Source organism: Oncorhynchus nerka, linkage group LG7, assembly GCF_034236695.1.
Source record: "Oncorhynchus nerka isolate Pitt River linkage group LG7, Oner_Uvic_2.0, whole genome shotgun sequence".
Lineage (NCBI taxonomy): Eukaryota > Metazoa > Chordata > Actinopteri > Salmoniformes > Salmonidae > Oncorhynchus > Oncorhynchus nerka.
In genome coordinates this window covers 35,684,883-35,709,198 of record NC_088402.1, presented here as the reverse complement: position 1 = coordinate 35,709,198, position 24,316 = coordinate 35,684,883, and the positions used below count along the sequence as shown (strand labels likewise).

The window sequence follows — 24,316 nt, the reverse complement described above, 5'->3', positions numbered from 1 at the left end:
CTGTTTTATGTTTATATTGTCAAGTGCTAGCCCGTCCCCAGATCCAACCTTACAGCAGGGTCGTTTTCATTAGGCACCAAACTCCTCTCGCAGTATAGTTTCTGCACCTCTGGGGTGTGGAGGATCCTACTGGGCAAAAACTGGTTGAGTCAACATTGTTTCCACATAATTTCAACAACACAAAAAAAACATGTGTTATGTTGCATCAACTTGGATAACTGATTGGATTAACCTAAGTTTTTTTTTCTTCACCCAACGTTGAACTTAATTCCAATGATTTCACATTATTCTAAACTCTCACCCAAATGCAAATCAAAACAAAGACCTTGAAATGACATCTATGCCCAGTGGGATGCATCTGACCACCTGTCTACAACAGGACAACCCCACTGGTTACATGTCATTCCACTGGTCAGACACACACAGTGGTGTAAAGTACTTAAGTAAAAATACTTTAAAAAGTACTACTTAAGTCGTTTTTGGGGGTATCTGTACTTTGCTGTTAATATTTTTGCAAACTTTACTACATTCTTAATTTTGGGGCTGCAAACCCGTTAACGGGATGGTATGACACCAGCCAGTGAAAGTGAAGGGCACCAAATTCAAAACATAAATCTCATAATTACAATTCCTCAAACATACATGTATATGATACTGTTTTAAAGGTAATCTTGTTGTTAATCCCAACACAGTGTACGATTTCAAATATGCTTTTCAGTGAAAGCACCACAAACGATTATGTTAGGTCAACACCAAGCCAGAGAAAAAAAGACAGCCATTTTTCCAACCAAAGACAGGAGTCACAAAAAGCAGAGATAGAATTAATCCCTAACCTTTGATGATCTTCATCAGATGACACTCATAGGACTTCATGAGACACAATACATGTGTTGTTTGATAAAGTTCATATTTATATAAAAAAATCTGAGTTTACATTGGTGCATGACATTCACTAGTTCCAAAAACATCCAGTGATTTTGCATAGCCACATTGATTCAACAGAAATACTCTTCATAAATGTAGATGATAATACAAGTTATACACATGGAATTACAGAAATACCTCTCCTTAATGCAACCGCTGTGTCAGATTTAAAAACTTTACGGAAAAAGCAAACCATGCAATAATCTGAGACGGCGCTCAGAACAATAGTCAAATTAGCCACCATGTTGGAGTCAACAGAAACCAGAAATTACATAAATATTCCCTTACCTTTGATTATCTTCATCAGAATGCACTCCCAGGAATCCCAGGTCCACAATAAATGCTTGATTTGTTCGATAATGTCCATTATTTATGTCCAATTAGCTACTTTTGTTAGCGCGTTTGATATATTCGGACAAAAACTCTAATAAGTTATATTACAGGTCGTAGAAACATTTCAAACTAAGTACAGAATCAATCATTAGGATGTTTTTATCAAAAATCTTCAATAAAGTTCCAACCGGAGAGTTCCTTTGTCTTGAGGAGGAACGGAACGCAGGAAGATATGTGGTATGTGCATGACCGGGAAATGGCTCTCTCCCAGTAGTCTGACTCATTTCCCTCTTATTCAGTCCCATAACACAGTAGAAGCCTCATTCAACTGTTTATAGATGGTTGACATCTAGTGGAAGCCCTAGGACGTGAATCTTCATTCATATCCCAATGGGATTTCAATAGGGAATGGGTTGAAAATATACCAACCTCAGATTTCACTTCCTCTTTGGATTTCTTCTCAGGTTTTTGCCTGCCATATGAGTTCTGTTATACTCACCGACATCATTCAAACAGTTTTGGAAACTTCAGTGTTTTCTATCAAATACTACTAATAATATGCATATATTAGCAACAGACTGAGGAGCAGGCCGTTTACTCTGGACACCTTTCATCCAAGCTACTCAATATTGCCCCTGCAGCCATAAAGAAGTTAAAGACAATAATGTACTTTTGTATTCCATACATCTTCCCTGACACCCAAAAGTACTCGTTACATTTTGACAGGAAAAGGGTCCAATTCACACACTTATCAAAAGAACATCCCTGGTCATCCCTACTGCCTCTGATCTGGAGGACTCACTAAACACAAATGCTTCGTTTGTAAATTGTGTACCCCTGACTAACAGTCAACAACAAAAAAAACTGTGCTGTTTGCATAATATAAGGAATTGGAAATGGTTCATACTTTAACTTTTGATACTTAAGTACATTTGAGCAATTCAGTTTACTTTTGATACTTAAGTATAATTAAAACCAAATACTTTTAGACTTTCACTCAAGTAGTATTTTACTGGGTGACTCACTTTTACTTGGGTCATTTGCTATTAACGCATCTTTAATTTGACTAAAGTATGATAATTGAGTACTTTTTCCACCCCTGCACGCACACACAAAATCAACCAAGGGCACATCCTGTAGCTTGGGTAGGAACATCAACCCCATTGTCACTCCTAGGTTCAAACCTTAACCGATCCCTCCACTGTCCTTAGGCCCCCGTTGACTCCCCGTCATGATGACTGTCAAATAAAGGGCCAAAAGGAGGAGTGATCGATTTGGGATTGAGCCTCAGCCCACTGGACAGACATTTCATTGATATGACGTGGAAACCTGCAAATTCAGACAAACATAAAGGTGTAATGGGTTCACACTCAAAAAACAACGTTGATTCAACCAGTGTGCCAAGTGGGAAGGGTCATTGTCACATTACACTTGTAAAACCGTAGAAAATAAAGGCGAAATCACATTTGAAACGTATTGATTTGGTTTTCTTTGGCATGACGTGGGAATTCAAGATATTGAAGCATGATAAAAGACAGACTCATGTTATGACTTATTGAATATATTGGCTTGTGACAAGGGAGAAATTAGATGCATACAAGTCAAGTCAGGCGCCAGTTAAGAGAACCCTGAATGGATAAATCAAGAAGCGATTGTATACTGTAATATTCAACATTATGCAAAAGTATTGAGTTATTGTCATCACTTCAAACACTTCCAAATGCATCCAATATCTGTCTATGGCTATGTCCTGTGTGTATTTCTCTGTTCTACTCATGTTAAGACATGCAGTGTTCTGCTTCATAAATGATTACCCATAATATTTCAAACAGGAATAAAATAGGAGTTGAAGATGGTGTGCTTTTTTCCATTACAGTTGGAGGTTTCCCAAACAAGCTAACATCTTAAGATAGAAAATAGTCAGGTATAAAATCATCTCCAAGTCCCCCAAATGGAGGAAATGAGTATGTATTCTGTAGGGGTACTGTTGTCTGTTAGCACATTCATAAATACACCACAACATGGAAGTGTAATGGGCTATACTGTTCACGCTTCCTTCGAGTTTGGTTTAGATCTTGTCTAGAACACTCCGATTCAGTCGATGACGCTATACGATGACGCATCTACAATACAATAATCAATACTTTTATATTATTTTCCTCTACTTATCTTCTTGATGGAAGACAAAATTACAAATGACTAAGGAAGATCTTCAAGGCTCCATTTTGCTGTACAGCAGCAGCAGTTCATGGAAAACATTATGCAACTTGCATTGGATAGAAAACTAAACAGTTCGGTCCACAGTTCGAGGTAGAAGGACATCTCACTCAGGTCTGGCTAGTTCATTTACTCCAACATGGAGACCTCGTGGAAGTATGCGCCGAGCATCTTGATGCCCTGGATGTAGTTTGTCCTGAAAGTAAACCATAGACATATATTCATATACATTTACATAGATGTGTACATCACTGAATTAAACAACAAGACATACCATAGATCGTGTTTTCCACAACCACATGGACTAGCCAGCCAAATTGAAAATGTATTAAAAAGCTGTGTAATATAATTTAGCAATGCAAGTCATTAGTCTATTCTTTAGAATTGCATTGTATTAATTGCATACGTTTTTGTTTCTAAAGTATGTCATTGAGAAGCTGTGAAAAAAGGACACTGCCCCTTCAAAACAAACGTTCCAAACGAGACATCGAAATGGCTACAATAGGCTAGCCAAGAGGAACGGCAGCTTTCTTTTTGTAGACTATCAACAGTGGCCAGCATATTGCTAGTATGTCCACTATTGAAGGTTTACTTTTGTAAATCACTTTCCTTGAAATAAATAAGTTCAGCGAGAATGTTGATAGGGGCTTCTTTTGGCTCTGGACAGCTTGTGTGTGCTATGGGAATGCGTCAACTCATGTACTGCTCCAGAAGTTGTGACTTGCGGCAGCGTGTTTGTGCTTGAATGATCGGCCTATCATATTGCTCAAATACAAATAGCATGACATTTACTCATGTAGTCTAATGGTAGACTGCGACAGAGCAGGAAAATGTTGAACTGGAATTCAAAAATGCGCTGAAAAGTTACTGACAGACATGGTTTTGACTGGCCCCAAGCCAGAGTTAAAATGTTGAGCCCTGCACGCGATAGAAAATAAGTGAATGTGCCAGAAAACAATAGACTAAGTGGATTTTGACTCATCGTTACCACATTATACGGGCCTTGCAAATTCATGACCGTATAAAAAAAAATGTGACTGCAACCACAGTGTACACAACATACACACCCAGGTACCAAGAGGCGGGACAGACAGCAGACTCAAACCAGCAGTGTTGCCCTGTCATTCTTCACTTTGACAAGCACCGGTCTGATCGATAGATCACAAGAAGATACATATCTTTCATTGTAAAAAAACATTACAATACATTCACAACAGATTTCACAACATATACAGTTGAAGAGTGTGTGTGTGTGTATATATATCAGTGAATGCGTAAACTGCATTTGTTTTATTTGAAGACTCATTCCAAGTAATCATCATCTCGATAGAGCTGCTGGCTATGCTGTCTGACAAAATAACTATTTTAGTAGCTCATCAAAGACAAGAAGGCATACTTTAGGACTGCTGAATACCAATTATCAATCACATAGATAATGTATTGTCAGGTACAGATGCCTTGCGAAGCAACTGTGTTCTATTCCTCTCGATCGCACATTCGTCTGTGTCTTATATGTACCAGGCATAAAACAAACACAGACCAGACAAGCAAGAGCACAATGGATTATGACCATTGTAGTTATTTACCAAGTTCTGTGGAAATTATGTAGAATATTGGCCTGTTGGAAACTAAACTCAGCAAAAAAAATAAATGTCCTCTGTCAACTGTGTTTATTTTCAGCAAACTTAACATGTGTAAATATTTGTATGAACATAGGATTCAACAACAGACAAACTGAACAAGTTCCACAGACACGTGACTAACAGAAATTTAATAATGTGCCCTTGAACAAAGGGGGGAGGTCAAAATCAAAAGTAACTGTCAGTATCTGGTGTGGCCACCAGCTACATTAAGTACTGCAGTGAATCTCCTCCTCATTGACTGCACCAGATTCTCCAGTTCTTGCTCTGAGATGTTACCCCACTCTTCCATCAAGGCACCTGCAAATTCCCCGACATTACTGGGGGGGAATTGCCCTAGCCCTCACCCTCTGATCCAACAGGTCCCAGACGTGCTCAATAGGATTGAGATCCGGGCTCTTCGCTGGCCATGGCAGAACACTGACATTCCTGTCTTGCAGGAAATCACACACAGAACGAGCAGTATGGCTGGTGGACTTGTCATGCTGGAGGGTCATGTCAGGATGAGCCTGCAGGAAGGGTACCACATAAGGGAGGAGGATGTCTTCCCTGTAACGCACAGCGTTGAGATTGCCTGCAATGACAACAAGCTCAGTCCGATGATGCTGTGACACACCGCCCCAGACCATGACGGATCCTCCACCTCCAAATCGATTCCGTTCCAGAGTACAGGCCTCGGTGTAACGCTCATTCCTTCGACGATAAACGCAAATCCGACCATCACCCCTGGTGAGACAGTGAAGAGCACTTTTTGCCAGTCCTGTCTGGTCCAGCGACGGTAGGTTTGAGCCCATAGGCGGCGTTGTTGCCTGTGAAGTCTGGTGAGGACCTGCCTTACAACAGGCCTACAAGCCCTCAGTCCAGTCTCCCTCAGCCTATTACGGACAGTCTGAGCACTGATGGAGGGATTGCGCGTTCCTGGGTTAACTTAGGCAGTTGTTGTTGCCATCCTGTACCTGTCCCACAGGTGTGATGTTCGGATGTACCGATCTTGTGCATGCGTTGTTGCACGTGGTCTGCCACTGCGCGGACAATCAGCTGTCCATCCTGCCTTAGGCATCTCACAGTACGGACATTGCAATTTATTGCCCTGGCCACATCTGCCCAAGATGAGCAGGGACCCTGGGCATCTTTCTTTAGGTGTTTTTCAGAGTCAGTAGAAAGGCCTCTTTAGTGTCCTAAGTTTTCATAAGTGTGACCTACCGTCTGTAAGCTGTTAGTGTCTTAATGACCGTTCCACAGGTGCATGTTCATTAACTGTTTACGGTTCATTGAACAAGCATGGGAAACAGTGTTTAAACCATTTACAATGAAGATCTGTTAAGTTATTATAATTTTTACAAATTATCTTTGAAAGACAGGGTTCTGAAAAAAAGGACGTTTCTTTTTTTGCTGAGTTGACAACTCCCTACTACATTGCATAGTTTGGTCAATTGATCTGACAGAGTCAATTGGTTGTTTAAAAAACAAAAATTAATGTCAGCACTACAGGCTAATAGACCAGTGGTTCCAAACCAGAGGTACTAGGACCTCTGGGGGTACTTGGCCTATCCACAGGAGGTACTTGAGAAGACTCATGAGACCACTGGTAAAATGCACGAGAGGGTACTTCAGGGGTAAACATTTGTTGTTGGTATAGTAACCAAAAAAGGTTATCCCACCCCGTATGCACCAGGTGGCTTTCTGTCTGACTCCCACCTGCTACCGCAAGAACTGGTCCCAAACCCAACATCAATCCTGTAATGTTATTTTAGGCGTATGTGACACAGCTCACTTGCCAGCCGTAGTCCCAGCAATTCCGTGCCCTATAAGCAACATCAAATGCGCAAAAATAACTTAAGAAATAGGTTAAATTACCAGAGATTACTACATGACCAATTATATTAGGTTATCTGTATTACTGGGCTATATCAGCCAACACGCTAGATACGGTTTGAAGAGAGTAGAGTTGGAGCGACTTGCACTTTCTACCTTTTAGGATTGGGGAGATTCTCAGATGGAGAAATATGGGTGATCAATATTTATTTCCAGGCAACGTAGTAGCCTATAGCCGAATCATATTTAGGAAGTCACATGTATGGGATCAGGTGTTGAAGCAACAAGAATGATGAAAGCGACTGTTGCATATAGGACATAGCCTACAGTAACTTTTTAGGGGGGCTGATTTGCAGGCAGAGGCAAATAGATGGGTAATCAATACTCATTGAAAATAAAAGTGCATTTTCCTTTATGATTAAATGGGTTGATTGCACCTCGACTCACGTTGGTTGAGTTAAGTTGATTTCATATTTAAGTTAACTGCCACATGATTCTCCCTCCGCACATGTAGGCAAGCCCACCTAGGAGAAGAGAGGTAGGCTACGGAAGTAAAATAAGTCAATTCTAAGTGTGTGAATAATGTGGAAAAAGCATTTTAATACAATCGTTAGGCTAACGCAAACAAATAATCTTCGGGACAACAAAGATATTTTAATCCCAAAATCATCTGTCTGACCGCAGCATGAAAAATGACAGGAATGCAGCCCTCTATTTGGAACCACTAATAGATGGATCTAATGCTTGAGAATTAATTGAAATGTAAGGAACTGACCACTGGGGTAAGATGTTTCTCCACTATCATTTCATCCAACAGTCGAGAACATGTAATGTGCTTATTCTATAACACCTTGAATTAAACACGAAATGGCCTAAAGACCTGATCCTAGAAGAATTGAACTTGTTGCTTATCTACCTTTACCACTGTTCATATGTCAGCCTAACTTGCAGATATGTTAGGATTTGAAGTAGGGGGAACTGATCCTAGATCTGCACTTAAAAGACGAGTAAAGCAGGAAAGTATCTAAAAACCTGATCATAGAGTTGAGTTCTACACCACTTTGGGGTCCATGTCAGGGACCAGGCGGATGGAGAACTTGCCAATGAACTTGCGGGGAATGACGGTCTTGGCACCTACGTCGGAGAAGGCCCCCCTCGATGCCAACAGCTAGCCAACGTCTACCGAACAGAACTTCTGCACTCAACAATCCGGTCGCATTTCGCTTCGCTCCACAGGTAGTATCACATTTTTCATTTCATTTCATTACAGTACAACGGCTTGATTTGTTTGATCGTAGCTAGCTACATAGCTAGCTACATAGCCGTCTTTGTATCAAAGATAATTGTGTAGTCTAGAGCGATTTCCTAGGTTAGTTAGCCAGCTATTGTCGTTCTTTTAACGCAACGTAACGTAATCAACACTGCTAGCTAGCCAGCTAGCCCCGAATAGCAGCACAGTAGAAACTATTACACTCAACGGAACGACTTGATTAGTGTAGTGTCAACAACGCAGCCAATGCCAACTAGCCTACTTAGTCAACAACGCAGCCTCTGCCAGCTAGCCTACTTCAGCAGTACTGTATCATTTTAATCATTTTAGTCAATAAGATTCTTGCTACGTAAGCTTAACTCTCTGAACACTCGTGACGTGTAGTCCACTTGTCATTCCAATCTCCTTTGCATTAGCGTAGCCTCTTGTGTAGCCTGTCAACTATGTGTCTGTCTATCCCTGTTCTCTCCTCTCTGCACAGACCATACAAACGCTCCACACCGCGTGGCCGCGGCCACCCTAATCTGGTGGTCCCAGCGCGCACGACCCACGTGGAGTTCCAGGTCTCCGGTAGCCTCTGGAACTGCCGATCTGCGGCCAACAAGGCAGAGTTCATCTCCGCCTATGTCTCCCTCCAGTCCCTCGACTTCTTGGCACTGACGGAAACATGGATCACCACAGACAACACTGCTACTCCTACTGCTCTCTCTTCGTCTGCCCACGTGTTCTCGCACACCCCGAGAGCTTCTGGTCAGCGGGGTGGTGGCACCGGGATCCTCATCTCTCCCAAGTGGTCATTCTCTCTTTCTCCCCTTACCCATCTGTCTATCGCCTCCTTTGAATTCCATGCTGTCACAGTTACCAGCCCTTTCAAGCTTAACATCCTTATCATTTATCGCCCTCCAGGTTCCCTCGGAGAGTTCATCAATGAGCTTGATGCCTTGATAAGCTCCTTTCCTGAGGACGGCTCACCTCTCACAGTTCTGGGCGACTTTAACCTCCCCACGCCTACCTTTGACTCATTCCTCTCTGCCTCCTTCTTTCCACTCCTCTCCTCTTTTGACCTCACCCTCTCACCTTCCCCCCTACTCACAAGGCAGGAAATACGCTCGACCTCATCTTTACTAGATGCTGTTCTTCCACTAACCTCGTTGCAACTCCCCTCCAAGTCTCCGACCACTACCTTGTATCCTTTTCCCTCTCGCTCTCATCCAACACTTCCCACACTGCCCCTACTCGGATGGTATCGCGCCGTCCCAACCTTCGCTCTCTCTCCCCCGCTACTCTCTCCTCTTCCATCCTATCATCTCTTCCCTCTGCTCAAACCTTCTCCAACCTATCTCCTGATTCTGCCTCCTCAACCCTCCTCTCCTCCCTTCTGCATCCTTTGACTCTCTATGTCCCCTATCCTCCAGGCCGGCTCGGTCCTCCCCTCCCGCTCCGTGGCTCGACGACTCATTGCGAGCTCACAGAACAGGGCTCCGGGCAGCCGAGCGGAAATGGAGGAAAACTCGCCTCCCTGCGGACCTGACATCCTTTCACTCCCTCCTCTCTACATTTTCCTCTTCTCTCTCTGCTGCTAAAGCCACTTTCTACCACTCTAAATTCCAAGCATCTGCCTCTAACCCTAGGAAGCTCTTTGCAACCTTCTCCTCCCTCCTGAATCCTCCTCCCCTCCCCCTCCTCCCTCTCTGCAGATGACTTCGTCAACCATTTTGAAAAGAAGGTCGACGACATCCGATCCTCGTTTGCTAAGTCAAACGACACCGCTGGTTCTGCTCACACTGCCCTACCCTGTGCTCTGACCTCTTTCTCCCCTCTCTCTCCAGATGAAATCTCGCGTCTTGTGACGGCCGGCCGCCCTACAACCTGCCCGCTTGACCCTATCCCCTCCTCTCTTCTCCAGACCATTTCCGGAGACCTCCTCCCTTACCTCACCTCGCTCATCAACTCATCCCTGACCGCTGGCTACGTCCCTTCCGTCTTCAAGAGAGCGAGAGTTGCACCCCTTCTGAAAAAACCTACACTCGATCCCTCCGATGTCAACAACTACAGACCAGTATCCCTTCTTTCTTTTCTCTCCAAAACTCTTGAACGTGCCGTCCTTGGCCAGCTCTCCCGCTATCTCTCTCAGAATGACCTTCTTGATCCAAATCAGTCAGGTTTCAAGACTAGTCATTCAACTGAGACTGCTCTTCTCTGTATCACGGAGGCGCTCCGCACTGCTAAAGCTAACTCTCTCTCCTCTGCTCTCATCCTTCTAGACCTATCGGCTGCCTTCGATACTGTGAACCATCAGATCCTCCTCTCCACCCTCTCCGAGTTGGGCATCTCCGGCGCGGCCCACGCTTGGATTGCGTCCTACCTGACAGGTCGCTCCTACCAGGTGGCGTGGCTAGAATCCGTCTCCACACCACGTGCTCTCACCACTGGTGTCCCCCAGGGCTCTGTTCTAGGCCCTCTCCTATTCTCGCTATACACCAAGTCACTTGGCTCTGTCATAACCTCACATGGTCTCTCCTATCATTGCTATGCAGACGACACACAATTAATCTTCTCCTTTCCCCCTTCTGATGACCAGGTGGCGAATCGCATCTCTGCATGTCTGGCAGACATATCCGTGTGGATGACGGATCACCACCTCAAGCTGAACCTCGGCAAGACGGAGCTGCTCTTCCTCCCGGGGAAGGACTGCCCGTTCCATGATCTCGCCATCACGGTTGACAACTCCATCGTGTCCTCCTCCCAGAGCGCTAAGAACCTTGGCGTGATCCTGGACAACACCCTGTCGTTCTCAACTAACATCAAGGCGGTGGCCCGTTCCTGTAGGTTCATGCTCTACAACATCCGCAGAGTACGACCCTGCCTCACACAGGAAGCGGCGCAGGTCCTAATCCAGGCACTTGTCATCTCCCGTCTGGATTACTGCAACTCGCTGTTGGCTGGGCTCCTGCCTGTGCCATTAAACCCCTACAACTCATCCAGAACGCCGCAGCCCGTCTGGTGTTCAACCTTCCCAAGTTCTCTCACGTCACCCCGCTCCTCCGCTCCCTCCACTGGCTTCCAGTTGAAGCTCGCATCCGCTACAAGACCATGGTGCTTGCCTACGGAGCTGTGAGGGGAACGGCACCTCAGTACCTCCAGGCTCTGATCAGGCCCTACACCCAAACAAGGGCACTGCGTTCATCCACCTCTGGCCTGCTCGCCTCCCTACCACTGAGGAAGTACAGTTCCCGCTCAGCCCAGTCAAAACTGTTCGCTGCTCTGGCCCCCCAATGGTGGAACAAACTCCCTCACGACGCCAGGACAGCGGAGTCAATCACCACCTTCCGGAGACACCTGAAACCCCACCTCTTTAAGGAATACCTAGGATAGGATAAAGTAATCCCTCTCACCCCCCCTCCCCCTGAAAAGATTTAGATGCACTACTGTTCCACTGGAGGTCATAAGGTGAATGCACCAATTTGTAAGTCGCTCTGGATAAGAGCGTCTGCTAAATGACTTAAATGTAAATGTAAATGCCATGCAGAGAGAGGGAGGGGTACCTCCAGCGGTGCATCAGGATAGCCTCCTGCAGACAAGGGTCAGAGGAAAGGTCAAAGGACATTATGAACCAGATAATGTTGGGAATGAATCACTTACAAATGACTGAGAATCAACCAGCATTGCTTTTAAATCTAGTTATTTGTCATTTCAGACATTGGCCCTGTTGGAATTCTTCAGAAATTTATACGTAAGCACATTGGATAAGTCAGAGCATGGTTAGCACCCTATTACTTCCCCCAAACCAACCAATTAAGGTCAGTGATCGATTCAAAGGAGGTAGAAAATAGAGGAATTTTTCATTTCTGTCATGTAGGAGCTTCCCAGCTCCGATGTCCTTGGCATACTCCACCATGTCAAAGTCGATCTTCTCATACAGTTTCTTCTCCTCAGTGACATTGGCCACTTCCTCGTACATCCCCGGGACCAGGATCTTCCCCTTCGTGTCCACCAGGGAGCCTGAAGGGGGACCCACCACAGTTTTTGAATTTCATTTTGCAGCGAGAAAAAAAACGAATCCCACCCAGTTTCAGTCTTTTCTTTGGTGCATTATGAACCCCGGAAAGATATCTTATGCCCTGTCCGGAAACAAACCCCAGTCCTTCAACCCCCAGTCCCTATAGAACCTCCTAGGCACTTTGTAGATTTATTTCAAGCAGTTTATTTGATTCTATCAGAGGGCTTCAAACCTTATTGTTATACCTATCAAATAATTTCATACCTACATATCTCTGAATTCTATTCCAGCACACCCGATTCAACTCACCCAACAGTGCAATGAGGTCGGTCATGGACCGAGCCTCCAAACACCCCAGAATGGAGGTCCTTGTCACAGCACGCCATCTGACAAAACAAGGTTATTTCGTATTTACATTTAAAGCAGGACTAGGCCCTCCCACGCCCTCCATTTCGCAAATCTGAGCATGACTCCATTTTGCTCCTCCCTTCCAATAGGCAAAAACTCAAACATGAAGTACCCGTGCTAAAGACTATTCAACGCTGGTCTGACAAAATCGGAATCAACACTTGTTTTGATCACATGGACTGGGATATGTTCTGGGTAGCCTCCGAGAATAATATTGATGAATATACTGATACGGTGACTGAGTTTCAGGAAATGATGTTGTACCCACTGACTATTAAAACCTACCCTAACCAGTAACTGTGGATAGATGGCAGCATTCCCGCAAAACGTAAAGCGCGAACCACCGCTTTTAACCATGGCAAGGTGACTGGGAATATGGAAGAATACACACAGTGTAGTTATTCCCTCCGCAAGGCAATCAAACAGGCAAAACGTCAGTATAGAAACAAAGTTGAGTCGCAATTCAACAGCTCAGACATGAGATGTATGTGGCAGGGTCTACAGACAACAAAGGGAAAACCAGACATGTCCAGGACACCAACGTCTTGCTTCCGGACAAGCTAAATTCCTTCTTCGCCTGCTTTGAGGATAACACAGTGCTACCGACGCAGCCCGCTACCAAGGACTGTGGGTTCTCATTCTCCGTGGCTGACGGGAGTAAGACGTTTAAGCGTGTTAACCCTTGCAAGGCTGCCGGCCCAGACGGCATCCCTAGCTGCGTCCTCAGAGCATGCGCAGGCCAGCTGGGTGGAGTGTTTACGGACATATTCAATCTCTCCCTATCCCAGTCTGCTGTCCCCACATGCTTCAAGATGGCCACCATTGTTCCTGTACCCAAGAAAGCAAAGGTATGCCAGCAGCATACCACCCTACATACCACTGCTGGCTTGCTTCTGAAGCTAAGCAGGTTTGGTCCTGGTCAGTTCCTGGATGGGAGACCAGATGCTGCTGGAAGTGGTGTTGGAGGGACAGTAGGAGGCACTCTTTCCTCTGGTCTAAAAAATATCCCAATTTTATTTCACCTTTATTTAACCAGGTAGGCAAGTTGAGAACAAGTTCTAATTTACAATTGCGACCTGGCCAAGATAAAGCAAAGCAGTTCGACACATACAACGACACAGAGTTACACATGGAGTAAAACAAACATACAGTCAATAATACAGTATAAACAAGTCTATATACGATGTGAGCAAATGAGGTGAGATAAGGGAGGTAAAGGCAAAAAAGGCCATGGTGGCAAAGTAAATACAATATAGCAAGTAAAACACTGGAAATGGCCCAGGGCAGTGATTGGGGACACTGCCTGTGTAGGGTGCCGTCTTTCGGCTGGGACGTTAAACGGGTGTCCTGACTCTCTGAGGTCATTAAAGATCCCATGGCACTTATCGTAAGAGTAGGGGTGTTGACCCCGGTGTCCTGGCTAAATTCCCAATCTGGCCCTCAAACCATCACGGTCACCTAATAATCCCCAGGGTGATTGACCGTCATCTTGAACTTCTTCCATTTTCTAATATTTGCACCAACAGTTGTTGCCTTCTCACCAAGCTGCTTGCCTATTGTCCTGTAGCCCATCCCAGCCTTGTGCAGGTCTATCCCTGATGTCCTTACACAGCTCTCTGGTCTTGGCCATTGTGGAGAGGTTGGTGTCTGTTTGATTGAGTGTGTGGACAGGTGTCTTTTATACAGGTAACGAGTTCAAACAGGTGCAGTTAATACAGGTAATGAGGGGAGAACAGGAGGGCTTCTTAAAGAAAAACTAACAGGTGTGTGAGAGCCGGAATTCTTACTAGTTGTTAGGTGATCAAATACTTATGTCATGCAATAAAATGCAAATTAATTACTTAAAAATCATACAAATGTGATTTTCTGGATTTTTGTTTTAGATCTCACAGTTGAAGTGTACCTATGATAAAAATTATAGCTCTACATGCTTTGTAAGTGGGAAAACCTGCAAAATCGGCAGTGTATCAAATACTTGTTCTCCCCACTGTATATACTATATTCTACTGTATCGTAGTCTATGCCGCTCTGACGTTGCTCGTACATATATTTATATATTCTTAATTCCATTCCTTTACTTAGATGTGTGTATTAGGTATATGTTGTGAAATTGTTAGATACTACTGCACGGTTGGAGCTAGAAACATAAGCATTTCGCTACAGCTGCAATAACATCTGCTAAACCAATGTGACCAATAAAATTAGATTTTATGACCCATGCAATCACTGTTTATTCTGATAATTGCACCCTCTAGATTTTTCTAACGCTATGGCCTCACCTCAATGAAGAAGTAGCAGATCCCCCTCAGTCCATAGGTAATGCAGGGTTTGGTCTTGCCCAGCCAGTAGTTGTCCGAGATGCATACGTAATCCACGTCCTTCAGGAAGGTGTCTTTGCGGGGCGAACACCAGCTCGTCCAGGCCCTCCGATTCCGATTCCTCCATGCCCTCGAAGCAGAACTTGATGTTTATCGGAAGCTCCTGTTTTCATGAGAGGCATGGATGAGTATCTCAGCGGGCAAAATATGGCACTGTTTTCTGGTTGTAAAATGCTTTGTTGTTGTTGTTGAGAAAATATCACCAGATTACAACCAACTGGTCTCTGTTACAACCAGGTAGAGATGTCTTTTTCATTTGTTTTCTATTTACCAAACTATTATGCCTCGAAAGGAATGTCACTGTTGGGGCTGACAAAAGACTACTTCAACTTCTTCAGTCAGGTGCTTAAATTTGATGACAAATAGAGATCAAGTCATTCAATTAAAATGTATATAGCCCTAGCTTTCAAGCATCGTTGTCACAAAGTGCCTACACCCCCAAAAAAGATCTAGAGGAGGAATAAGACTCAGAGGGGAGGCCCATCCTCCTCTGGCTGTACCTCAAATGGTTACCATGTCAGGGAGCTAGTATAAAACGTAGGTCAGCTCAATCATTAAACGCTGATGACAGGGGATAAAAATGACTTGAGGACATGACGGCCATGATGCCCATAACACTGATGTGATCAACTGTAATCATCAAGACGAAAAGTCTTGATTCAAGCCAAGAGGCTTTTTACCATGGCGCTGACATCTCAAAAACAAGTCCTTTTAACCTTGCTTGTCGGTTATAGGCTTGTTATTAGGGGCCTAACCAAGAAAAGAGCACATGTACTAAAACTGTTCTGAAAACAATACCATGGGTTTTTCTTTGTCCTGGGCTAGCTTGAGTGAGTGGTACTTATCAAGTCGTGGTGCTGCGTCTTACCGGTTGGATCTTTTGGTAGCCCTCAATGCAGTTGAACCAGGCCAACACTGGGCCCTTGTCGTCTGTCGAGCCTCTGCCATAGAGCTTCCCTGCAGCGGATTAAGATGCTGATTATGTTTTTTTTATGATGAGAATTTACACAATCTGCAAGCCATAGGTGGCTTAGTAAAACAATTACTTAAATCTAAACGTTAATGACTAAAACCATTAAAAAATCTATAGCAATGATAATGATCTTGTTACGAATCCCTTTTGGCGTGACAGTCTAGGGGAGATGGTGACGAGACCCGTAACATAACTCATGCAATTTATAATAGTGACAAAGCAAAAGTGAGAATGAAATAACCACGACAACTGAAATCTACCGTCAAACTCAGGGTTTATTAGTAAACACACGGTAATGGGGGGGGGGAGCAGGAAAAGGGGCTGAGCTGGACCCAAGGAAAGAAACAATAAGCATCCAAAAACACCCCTAAGCTAGAGTAGCCCATTTCAACAACCGCTAACTAGCCAAAAATACAGTGGGTGGTCCGCCCAGTTCTAACTAGGGTATTTAACAAAGTTTACCTATGGGTAGTGTATGCCCATGGGCGACTTGTCTTAGTTCCCCCTTTTCCCACCAGCAAACAAACAAACACCATAACCAAAAACAATACTCCCAGGTGAGGACAAAGTGATATGGAGGTGCTCAAACAAAAGAGAGCTCAATACATAAAGAGAGATAGAGAGACATAGTAGGAGAGGGTGAAACAGACATATCATTTACAGAGAGATTGAGCTCCAGAGCAAACAACTGACAGGGTTTTTAAACCAAGGGAAAGGAACTGTGATTGGGTAGGAAACAGGAGGAGGTGTGTCTTCTGATTGATGAGTGACTGATTGGGGAGTGATTTTCACCTGTGAGGGGAGAAGGAGATAAAAGAACACAGGACCCACGATACCTGTATCCGTAACAGATCTACTATACTATCTTTGAAAACTATTTTAGCCTTTAGTCATTTAAAAGATATCATTATCAACCAATAAAATAAATGGGAAAATGCTACTAAAAGGAGAGAAAAAAAATCATTTCTAGCCTCCCTGTGAAACACATCAAGAGCCAAAAGAAGGAAATGAGGATTTAGCGACTGTCACAGGACATCAACAGGGTTTTGTTGGTATAGAAAAGTATTTGGCGGTAAAAAAAAAAAAACTGATGGGGGGGTAATATCTGGTAAAACCAGATATAATGTATGTAAAACATATAATTGTCAAACTATATATATTGTTTCTATAAGATCACCTTTGAGAATTAACAATCACCAAAATAAAAACTAGACAGTCAGGGAATCGAACATTTTTGTCATGGCATGGGGCCCCCATTGATAATGTTTGAGTCACTCCGATAACATATGCCATGGCAAGTCTGTAGAATTGCAGGACATGTGCTTTAAAATAGCTACATTTTGTCACTGCGGATAGCAGAAGGGCGACCACAGCATTGGCCTCGCCTCCACCAACTAAGTCCCATTTTGATCCAGAATAGTGTGTCAGCATGAAAGGAAAGTGCTGCATACACATCTCTGCATTTGACATACTGACATGTATACAGCAACATAGCTCTGACTGACACATATGTCCTTCCAATGATATGCTAATACAATATGTGTAAAAAAAAAAGAAGAAAATTCTATGGATCCACACAAGTGGTAGTTTTCACAATTAAATTCTAACTCAAATGTCACCAAATGGCCTAACACGGTCAGGATGTTGTGCAACCACAGGCAAAGACATCAAAACAGAATGATTTGTGTCTCACTTGGCCAGAACACCACTAGGTTCCCAGTAAGGAATATACACTGCTCAAAAAAATAAAGGGAACACTTAAACAACACAATGTAACTCCAAGTCAATCACACTTCTGTGAAATCTAACTGTCCACTTAGGAAGCAACACTGATGGACAATACATTTCACATGCTGTTGTGCAAATGGAATAGACAACAGGTGGAAATTATAGGCAATTAGCAAGACACCCCCAATAAAGGAGTGGTTCTGCAGGTGGTGACCACAGACCACTTCTCAGTTCCTATGCTTCCATGCTGGCGGTGGCAAGAAGGTTTGCGGTGTCTGTCAGCCTAGTGTCCAGAGCATGGAGGCGCTACCAGGAGACAGGCCAGTACATCAGGAGACGTGGAGGAGGCCGTAGGAGGGCAACAACCCAGCAGCAGGACCGCTACCTCCGCCTTTGTGCAAGGAGGAGCACTGCCAGAGCCCTGCAAAATGGCCTACAGCAGGCCACAAATGTGCATGTGTCTGCTCAAACGGTCAGAAACAGACTCCATGAGGGTGGTATGAGGGCCCGACGTCCACAGGTGGGGGTTGTGCTTACAGCCCAACACCGTGCAGGACGTTTGGTATTTGCCAGAGAACACCAAGATTTGCAAATTCGCCACTGGTGCCCTGTGCTCTTCACAGATGAAAGCAGGTTCACACTGAGCACGTGACAGAGTCTGGAGACGCCGTGGAGAACGTTCTGCTGCCTGCAACATCCTCCAGCATGACCGGTTTGGCGGTGGGTCGGTCATGGTGTGGGGTGGCATTTCTTTGGGGGGCCGCACAGCCCTCCATGTGCTCGCCAGAGGTAGCCTGACTGCCATTAGGTACAGAGATGAGATCCTCAGACCCCTTGTGAGACCATATGCTGGTGCGGTTGGCCCTGGATTCCTCCTAATGCAAGACAATGCTAGACCTCATGTGGCTGGAGTGTGTCAGCAGGTCCTGCAAGAGGAATGCATTGATGCTATGGACTGGCCCGCCCCTTCCCCAGACCTGAATCCAATTGAGCACATCTGGGACATCATGTCTCGCTCCATCCACCAACGCCACGTTGCACCACAGACTGTCCAGGAGTTGGCGGATGCTTTAGTCCAGGTTTGGGAGGAGATCCCTCAGGAGACCATCCGCCACCTCATCAGGAGCATGCCCAGGCGTTGTAGGGAGGTCATACAGGCACGGAGGCCACACACACTACTGAGCCTCATTTTGACTTGTTTTAGGACATTACATCAAAGTTGGATCAGCCTGTAGTGTGGTTTTCCACTTTAATTTTGAGTGTGACTCCAAATCCAGACCTCCATGGGTTGGTACATTTGATAATTTGTGTGATTTTGTTGTCAGCACATTCAACTATGTAATGAAAAAAGTATTCAATAAGAGTATTTCATTCATTCAGATGTCAATCTGCCCCTGAACATAGCCCAGTTATTTTAGTGTTCCCTTTATTTTTTTGAGCAGTGTTTATATATATATATATTTTTATCTTACCTTTATAGGCAAGTCAGTGAAGAACAAATTCTCATTTTCAATGACAGCCTAGGAACAGTGGGTTAACTGCCTTGTTCAGGGGCAGATTGACAGATTTGTACCTGGTCAGCTCGGTGATTCGAACTTGCAACCTTTCAGCTGCTAGTCCAACGCTCGAACCACTAGGCTACCCTGCCGCCCCATTTTACAGACAGGTGATTGATTGCTGGACCATTGAGGAAAGCTCCTTATCAAACACTAATTTCATGCAATTATTATAAACCCATTTGAACGAGAGTGACACAGATCACAGCTTAGACTGCCACCCATGTAAGCTGTAGTTTAGAGTCTTTAGGTAAATTGGGGCAGACTGTCGGAAAACATGCAGATAATAGCCAATAGTCCAGGGCATGTCTAAAGGGCTGAAGAACAACATACCACATAGTCAATTATGGGCAAGCCATGCGTTCATAGCTCTTTTACACCTTGCATACAGCGTGTCCTGTAGCTTTCAAAGACAAGCAAAATTATTAAAAGGTGTGCCACACACAACTGCAGTCTGTTAGCAGATTAGATTTTTGATTCAGTAATCATACAGCATGATGTCATGTCGGAATGGTTTTTGATTAAAAATTTTTTTTTTTAAAACAATGCGATAAGCCTATATTTCACAAGTCAAGAACCAACAGAAATCATGACACCTATAAACTGATGCAAGGAGAAATGCAAATCAGAAACATACTCCCCCCCCCCCAAAAAAAGAACACTGAAACATCAAAGTGCAAATCTCAATGTTGGCATGAATTTTGATGTTTCAGCACTGTTCTCTTTTAGGTGCTTTGAAATAGCTGCTCTCACCATCTTTCTCCACCAGCGTGAAGGGCTCTGTGTCCCAACCGTTGCCGATTGTGGCTGGTTTGGACATCCAGGTGGCCGTAGATGCACACTGTCTTCTTGCCCGGGTCAGAGCCCAAGCAGCCAAGGACGATGGGGGGGGGGGGGGCAAGGGGATCTCCTCTCCAGAGGGAAGCTGAAGGGGACAAATATAAAAAGGGTTTCATTCTCAAAGGTGTAAAAATCCATATTTTCATCTTCTCCTTCATTGCACCGACATGAAAGAAATGACCAGGTAAAAGAAGGGAAGGAGACCAGATGTTCAAGAACCAGTGATGCAGCAACGCAGTCACGGTTGAAGGAGATGAAGGGGGTCTGAGTCCAGTCTGAGGATCGGCAGCAGTGTTCTTTCCTGGAAGCCTCTCATGCTCCACAGGGGTGAAGAGGACTAAGTGAGTAAAGACCCTAGTGTAAATGATTTACATCAATGAAAGTCAAGGGAGCAGTTGGATTTCATTTGATGGGCTGCAGTTTAATTCAAAATGTTAGTGCTGTGATAAAGTATTTGCCCCTTTATTCATGCTCTACTTTTGAATATTTTTGATAATGAATGTTAGATCTTCAACCAAAACCTAATATTAGATAAAGGAAACCTGAGTGAACAAATAACAATTACATACTTATTTCATTTATTTCATAAACAAAGTTGTGCAACACCCACGCCCCTGTGTGAAAAAGTAATTGGCCCATTACACTCAATACCTGGTTGTGCCCCACCTTCAGCTGGAATGACGCCAACAAAACTCTTCCTGTAGTTGTTGATCAATCTCTCGTCGTTGTGGAGGAATTTTGTCCCACTCTTCCAAGCAGAACTGCTTTAACTCAGCGACATTTGTAGGTTTTCAAGCATGAACTGCTCCTTTCAAGTCCTGCCACAACATCTCAATTGAGATTAGGTCTGGACATTGACTAGGCCATTCCAAAACCTTACATTTGTTGCATTTTAGCTATTTTCATGTAGACTTGATTGTCTTGTCCTGCTGCATGACACAGCTGCACTTCAGCTCACAGACAGATGGCCTGATATTCTCCTGTAGAATGATCTGATACAGAGAAGAATTCATGGTTCCTTCTATTAAGGCAAGTTGTTCAGGTCCTGAGGTAGCACAGCATCCCCAAACCATCACACTACCACCAGCATGCTTGACCGTTGGTATAAGGTTCTTATTTTGGAATGCAGTGTTTGGTTATCACCAGGCATAATGGGACCCATGTTGGTGGTTCAAACAATCTATGCAGACAATGTAGCTGGGAAACAAGTACTGATTGATGCAAATGATAACGCCACATATTTAAAATACAAGTAAGACCAAGTAGCCCTAAAGTGCAACACTAATCCATAACAAATATCTATACAAAAACAAATCTCTTCATGCTTTCTGCTCATGTTTAATGTTGCTTAAAGCGCATCTAATCAAAGCTGTGCTTGTAGTCATGTGTCAAGATGCAGTCAGTGGTAGTGGCTGTTTTCCACACAGAATGTTGACTGTGGCACACAATTCATACCTCGACCATAACATATAATCTACCCCTTCCTGATTTAAGAACCAAGAAGAAAAATTCTAAAAGGCCCACTGCAGTCAACTTTATTTTCCTGTGATTTGTATGTGTTTACACACTAGGAGGTTGGAATAATACTGTGAAAATTATGATATTGCCCTTTTCGTGTAAGAGCGGTTTGAAAAGACCGCCTGAAATTTCCACCCATTCTGGTGGGATGGAGATTTGACCTGCCAGGTGACATCACCACTACTTAATATACCAATAAGAATGAGAGGGTTCCAAACCGCTCTGACAATAACTTGTTTCCAGGTTTCTCCTCCCCAATCAGACCACTTCGACAGTTTTAGCAAAATTCGTGCTTGAGAAATTGCTCTTTACTAAATATTCAATTTTTGACTATTTTAATTGAAAACCATTACAGAAAGGTACTTAATTGTTACCCAGAAATTATTTGATATGGAGATAAAAACAGATGCATTGGACCTTGGGTTGGCTAAGTGCTATGCTCAAGGTCAGGAGATAAGGCTACAGCTATCGGTAGCAAGCCCACATCTCTTATTTCCAGGCTTCTCGCTGCCTAGTGGTTAGAACATTGGGCAAGTAACCGAAAGGTTGCTGGATCGAATCCCTGAGCTGACAATGTAAAAATCTGTCATTCTGCCCCTGAGCAAGGCAGTTAACCCACTGTTCCCCAAAATCAAATCAGTTCATATAGCCCTTTGTACATCATCTGATATCTGAAAGTGCTGTACAGAAACCCAGCCTAAAACCCCAAACAGCAAGCAATGCAGGTGTAGAAGCACAGTGGTTAGGAAAAACTCCCTAGAAAGGCCAAAACCTAGAAAGAAACCTAGAGAGGAACCAGGCTATGAGGGGCGGCCAGTCCTCTTCTGGCTGTGCCGGGTGGAGATTATAACAGAACATGGCCAAGATGGCCAAAATGTTCATAAATAACCAGCATGGTCAAATAATAATCACTGTAGTTGTCGAGGGTGCAGCAAGTCAGCACCTCAGGAGTAAATGTGAGTTGGCTTTTCATTGCCGATCATTAAAAGTATCTCTACCACTCCTGCTGTCTCTAAAGAGTTGAAAACAGCAGGTCTGGGACAGGTAGCATGTCCGGTGAACAGGTCAGGAGGGGTGCCTTAATCAACATCCTGATGGTTGTCCAGGTCACTCTATGTATGAATTTCCACAACAATTTACAGGAGAGGCAGGTAGCCTAGTGGTTAGAGCTTTGGGCCAGTAACCGAAAACATGCTGAATCTAATTCCCAAGCTGAACAAGGCAGTTAACCCACTATTCCCTGTGTTCTTAATCTTGGAACCACCCATCCCGGATCCGGGATACTTGTCATCAACTACGCTAAATAGCATAGCGTAACGGTCAAATAATCTTACTAGAAAATATGAATATTCATGAAATCACAAGTGAAATATAGCGAAACACAGCTTAGCCTTTTGTTAATCACTCTGTCGTCTCAGATTTTGAAATGATGCTTTACAGCGAAAACGATACAAGCGCTTGGGTAAGTTTATCGCTATATAACAAAACATTATGTACACCTAGCGGCAGGTAACTTGGTCAAGGAAATCAGAAAAGCAATCAAATTAATCGTTTACCTTTGATGATCTTCAGATGTTTTCACTCACGAGACTACCAGTTAGACTGCAAATGTTGCTATTGTTCCATAAAATATATTTTTTATATCCAAATACCTCCGTTAGTTTGATGCGTTATGCCCAGGAATCCACCGGAAATAGCGGTCACGACAACGCAGACAAAAATTCCAAATTCTATCCATAATATCGACAGAAACATGGCAAACGTTTTTTATAATCAATCCTCAAGGTGTTTTTCAAATATCTATTTGATAATATATCAACCAGGACAGTTGGCTTTTCACTACGACCGGGAGGAAAAATGGCTGCCTCTCTGTTTTGCGCAAATATCACACCGAGAGCCAACAACTGACGCAATGTGGACGTTTACACATTCTACAGTCTAAAGACTTTAGACACCTTAGGGAAGCCACAGAAAAAGGAATCTGGTTGATATCCCTTTCAATGGTCAATAGGGATGCATAGGAACATAGAGCTTTCAAAATAAGAGTCACTTCCTGATTGGATTTCTCAGGCTTTCACCTGCAATATCAGTTCTGTTATACTCAGACAATATTTTTACAGTTTCGGAAACTTGTGTTTTCTATCCTAAGCTGTCAATTATATGCATATTCTAGCATCTGGTCCTGGGAAATAGGCCGTTTACTTCGGGAACGTTATTTTTCCAAAAATAAATAGTGCCCCCAGCTTCAACAGATTAACTGACTTGCCTAGTTAAAAGGTTCAATTAAAAAAAAAATGTAACTAATAGGACACATTCAGATCGGTATTTGTTTAGTGATGGGGGGGAGGAAATTGTTACAAATTGGGATATTTTTTGCACAAGTTGACTCTACCTGCATCCAAATGCCAGTATTTTTCCTTCATAGCTGGTTCTCCATCTTTTTAAATATGGAGCAAATTTGTTTTTTAGCACCATGACTGATCACAACTAGTTCATGGCTTGCTCGTCCCTCTGCAGCAGACATAATATGGTGAGCAATATGCTCGGAACGTCAAATACCAGTATCGAATAGCAATACATATAGAACCGTGAGAATCGCAATACATATTGTATTGGCACCGAAGTATAGTTATAATATATTGTGAGGTCCCTGCTCTATACTTGTTCTTCAAGTGTATTAATAGGAAAACCCACAAGCACATGACTGTTATTGTGT

The 24,316-nt window shown here is 43.7% G+C and overlaps 1 pseudogene; it reads right to left on the bottom strand.

The window, feature by feature from the left end:
• Positions 1-2,464: 2,464 nt before the first annotated feature.
• LOC115132729 (cytosolic non-specific dipeptidase-like) lies at positions 2,465-21,546 on the bottom strand (annotated as a pseudogene).
• Positions 21,547-24,316: the final 2,770 nt, after the last annotated feature.